We start from the raw sequence: 5,204 nt of genomic DNA, 5'->3' as shown, positions 1-5,204 counted from the left end.
CTCCTATTTAAAATAAATGAGAATTGGCCAAAATTTTACTCATCATTCTAAAAGGTACTTTTATTTTCACTGATGAAAAGTTATTGCATAAAACAGTGCTGGTCAGAGTATTCTTAGATCATTTTTTAAAATAAAAATATCTACAATAAATTATTATGTGCAAATGCCGAATAATATTTGAAGGTCAATCAAAACACATCACATTATTAATATATAATTTTGTATTGATACAAAACTGTGTATTAAATAACGTGGTAATTCTAATTGGCCTCCGGAGTTCGACAACTGCACATAATAATTTCTCAATATCTACATAGCTCACTTGATGTGAAATCGAAGGTTGTGTAAGTAATATGTATATGAATGTGTTAATTGGCCTAAATATTTCAATATATATATATATATATATATATATAATTTATTTTTAAAAGTTTCAAAAATAACTTAATTTTCTTTTCAAAAATAAAAAAATAAAAACATAAAATGATCCCAAAAAATGATCAAATGAATACTTAAATGCTAATGTTATTGATAATGATGAATAGTTAAGCTTTCAAGGGTACTCTCACAAGAATTCCTCTCCAAAGCTTGCAATGCGTGGAAAACAATATAATATTCCATTTGTTTAAGTGGATTTTGTTTGGGACGGTTTTCTTATTATTTTTGAAAGCAATTTGTTAGTACAAAATTGTTTTAAGAAGCAGTAAGAAAGCCATCCCAAACGAAAAAGCCATAATTTTAAGCATAAAAGAAGTAAAATTCATGTGTAAAATTATTTATTGGGCAGCTTCAGAAGCTACTAAAGGAAATCTGTGGGGAGGAGGAGATAATTACCGGTTGACCACTCCTTGAAGCGCTAAGTTCGCCGTGCCCCTACAGGAAATCCAGCTTAATGTCAGTTAAATGTGAAGAAAAGTTCATAATACTTTGAAAGAAATGAAATGAATAATAATTCAAAGAAAAATAAAATAATAATAATAATCAAATGATCCATAAGGAACAAAATTTGTGCTTCTTAGTGACCCACATAAAAGAAGGTATAATCTTCATGATATTTAGGCTTCGTTTGGGACAGCTTTTGACCATTACTTTTTGACTGTTTTCATTGAATTTTTGTGCTGGAGAGCTGCTTTTGAAAGCAGTAAGAAAGTCATCCCAAACTAAGCATTAAAAAGTTCAAATGAGCAACTATAGTTCAAATCACTATAAGAGTTTTCTCTGATTAATTTTATTTTATCACAATTGTTGAGTCTGTCTGTTTATGCATAGTTTTTGAAGCCAAATTTTCCATTTTAGCCCCAATTCCCACTTTAATGTACAGAGAAGCAGCTCTCTGGCTGAGGAGGAGGAGAAGAATAGACATTTAACCCCTTCAAATTCAGAGAAGAGAAAGAATAAGCACATGTAATGTTGTTTTTAAGAAATTAATCAACACAAATTTGAAGTTCATCGCAATGGTTAACAATTCAATGGTTTTGAAATCGAATACGATGAAAAGAGGTAACAATTCGATGATTTTAAATACTAATAGGATGAAGAGAGACCAATGATGTCTAGAACTTGTGATCGATCGATCATCGTTCAAGCATTCATCCAAGTAGCACGTCAAAGGATGTGAAGATATTTATGCATAACCCCACATGAGCATATTAATAGCTTAGAGAGTATATAGACCGCCATCCTTACTAATTTCCTAGTCCAAGCATGTTGCAGATCCAAGTTTCAAAAATGCTTTCCAAGAGGATCTTTACATATGCTCTCAGGCTTCGTTTGGGACGGCTTCTTACTACTTCTTAAAGTAGCTTTTTAGTACAACAAATAAAACTTTTATACTAAAAAAACTACTTTAAGAAGCAACAAAAAAGCTGTCCCAAATGAAATCTTAATCTCCACTTAGATTAACATATGCTGGGGCTTCTTCCGATTGATAGGTGTTAACAAAGGTGGAGCAAGCGCATCAAAAGCACAAGGCTTCCTGATTAAACATATTTTTGGAGATCAGTAAAGAGTATTAGAAATTGGTGCCCTACTGAAGTGAAACGACACCATTAGAAGCACAGCAATATTCCTAATATGAACTTTCAATGTGAGGTTTGCTCCAAGGAAAGTTCCCAGTCATTATTTCCTTGGTCTTTCTTTTTGAAAAGAAAAAGAGAAGGCTGGTTAAAAAAGGGGTGCAACACAAGGACTTCCTAGGAAGTCACCCATCCTAGTACTACTCTCGCTCAAACACGCTTAACTGTGGAGTTCTGACGGGATCCGGTGCATTGGTGCTGCTATGGTCGCACCCATTATTTCTTTGGTCAGTGTTGCACATTAGTCTCTATAATAAATAGCTCCATGTTTTTCTTGAAAATACTTGTAGATGGTTATCAAGCTAAGCCCTCTAAAAAGAGCACTGAATTGACATTGATATTTCTGCCTGTTGGTTGACTACTTTGGTATAAACAAAGGTTATGTGGCAAAAAAGGAAATGATGGTGCTCTTTATCAATCGATGTGACATGAAGAGAAATGTATAGAAATCCATTCTTGTAATTTTTTTAAAGGCAAATAGGAGGTGAGCGAGCTGGTTTTTGTTAGACCGGTCCCTGTTGGACCAATCCAGCCTGCCCTTGGCCATTGCCAAGCACCGGCTTATGTTTATAAGAGGCGGACCAAGCTGGTCCACTCTCTTGTGGTTGCCGCCCTTGAGTGGGTGTGACCCACTCATAATTCAAATTCAAACAATTTGAAGACAAAGAAGGGGGTGGCAAGGGCAAAGGAGTAATTTGGGCTAGATATTTAATTGTATACCCTACATAGGAATGAGGGATTAGGGTTAGGGTTATGCTTGATTATTGTGGCTGATTTGGAGTCTGGTTCTTGGTGTCTTGGGCCCTAGCTTCGTCTAGGGATTGGGAGAGAACGATCCTCCCCCTCAAATTGGGGATTAATTATGTCTTGCTTTCCTTGTTCTGTTAGTTCTTCCCTTGTAATAAAACTACTGTTTTTGTTGTGTTTTCCATCAGTTTTTGTGAAGTTTCTCTGTTTTGTCTCTATTGTTAGGGTTTACTTGAGATCTTCACATATTTCCTACCAGTTTTATAACCTATCTTTCCCCTTATCTTTTAGTTGTTGGCACTAGTTTGAAACACATGCCACGTAACATGAGGGGAAATAAGTGGGCAGAGTGATGTTGAGAATGACATAACTAAATGACTCAAACATTATACATACTTACATCAAGGTTGGTTCACAACAATAAAGCATCAATAGTGTAGCCCAATGCTTAGTCTATTCGTCTATGTAACCCTTGTTACACAACCACGCATACTAAAATGTGTATAATCTGAAAGGAACTAATGGAGGCATCAAAGAATTATTGAAAAGCCAAAGAAAGTGCCCTCTTATCTTTTTTATTATAAAGGAGGGAAGGAGGAGGATAATTAGGGCATGATCATGGATTTCAACTAGTTTTAATGGAACACTAGAGACGAGGAAAAGAGAGCAAACTATGCAGAAATTTTCCATAGAGTTCTGGAGGAAAGTCCCTTTGAGATCTCCTTAGAAGATTTTTTTTTTTTTAAACTGAAATATGCGGGAGGGTTACAAGACGCAAATATGAGCCGAGGCTATTTAGAGTGAAGGAGCATATGAAAAACAAGGTCTCAAGCCAAGGAGAAGAATCAGATCAACCACAACAGCAAAGGACCATATGTGGGCATGTAGCAAAGGATCATGTGTGACCGTATAGTGTTTACAATAAGCCCTAATGACCCCGTGAGCCATTTGAATCATATTTGGCTCATTAGTGATTTGATGATAACAAATTTATATATTGTGTTATCTAATGGTTTGCTACTGTGTTTCTATGGGTTAAGTTGATAACAACTCAGTATGAAGATGATGACTTGCTATTCTAGGCACTTCAAGCTTTTCTAGCTTGAAGATGAATAATAAATGGTATATCAAGATAATTCAGTAAGGCCAAGTGAAGAATCAACTCAGTGTGCGTGCTTATGATATTTCTCTATTAGATTGAGTGAATAGTTTATCCTACAACATCTCAAGGATTATAAAGACATAATTCAAATTAATTCAAATTATTTTTTAAATAACAATTAAGGCCCTATCATGTTGCAACAATAACATAAAATCTTTATCCAACAACGTGGGGTTGGCTACATGAATCCTTATTCTCCATTGTCTTATTAAGATTCAAATTTTCAATTAAATCTAATAAAAATATCATTTCTAAAATTTTCTAGCCAAGTTTGTTTAGGTATGTCTATACCTTTCTTAACATAGGCCAAATCTAATACGTCTACTCTTCTAACCGGGTCATTAGAAGGTTGACATTTTATATGTCCAAATCATCTAAGGCCACTCCCTCTACTCTTATCTACCACTGGATCTACTCCAGCCTTCACGTATATACTTGTTTCATATTTTGTCTCTAAGAGTGAAGCCACTCATCCACCTAAGCATCCTCATCTCTGCAACACTTAACTTAATTTTATGTTTCTCTTTTATTGGCCAACATTTTTTATTGGCCAACATTCTGCACTGTAAAGCATTGTACGTCTCATCATCTTACAGAATTTTTCCTTAAGTTTGATGGGAAATGTTCTATCACAAAACATGTCTGATGCATTCCTCCACTTTGATCGTCCAACTTGAATTCTACTAATAATATCTACATCTATTTCACCATCATTTTGAATAATAAACCCAAGAGATCTAAAATGTGTACTCTTGTTAATGATTTGATCGTCCAAAGTCACAATCCCCTTACTAGATCTATTAATGTAGAAGTTAACACTCCATATATTCGGTTTTAGATTTATTCAAACAAAAACCTTTAAACTATAAGGTCGATCTCCATAATTCAAGTTCTCCTTCAACTCCCACTCTAGTTTTATCAAGAAGAATATCATCAGCAAAAAGCATATACAAGGTAGGGGTGTCAATTCGGGTCAACGGGTCGGGTTCGAGTCGAACCCACAACTAACCCGGCACTGTTCGGATCAACCCGAACCCGACCTATTTTTAAAAACGGGTCAGGTTTCCGAAAAATTCTATAAAATGTCAACCCGACCTAACACGAATGACCCGAAGTTGACCTAAAATTTGCTAGTTTCCGGGTCAAAAATCAGGTCAATCTTTGATTTTCGGGTCAAAATCGGGTCAATCTCGGGTTTTCGAGTCAAATAGGAGTTTTGT

General features: G+C 35.1%; 1 non-coding gene across 1 annotated transcript; it reads right to left on the bottom strand.

Moving 5' to 3' along the window:
* Positions 1-2,171: 2,171 nt before the first annotated feature.
* On the bottom strand, positions 2,172-2,290 carry LOC114580669. The gene has a single exon (XR_003702190.1). It is a non-coding gene; the product is annotated as a 5S ribosomal RNA (ribosomal RNA).
* Positions 2,291-5,204: the final 2,914 nt, after the last annotated feature.

The sequence above is a fragment of the Dendrobium catenatum genome, unplaced genomic scaffold (genome assembly GCF_001605985.2).
Source record: "Dendrobium catenatum unplaced genomic scaffold, ASM160598v2 fragScaff_scaffold_1184, whole genome shotgun sequence".
NCBI lineage: Eukaryota > Viridiplantae > Streptophyta > Magnoliopsida > Asparagales > Orchidaceae > Dendrobium > Dendrobium catenatum.
The sequence above is the reverse complement of the archived record's forward strand: the minus strand, read 5'-3'. Positions and strand labels throughout refer to the sequence as shown.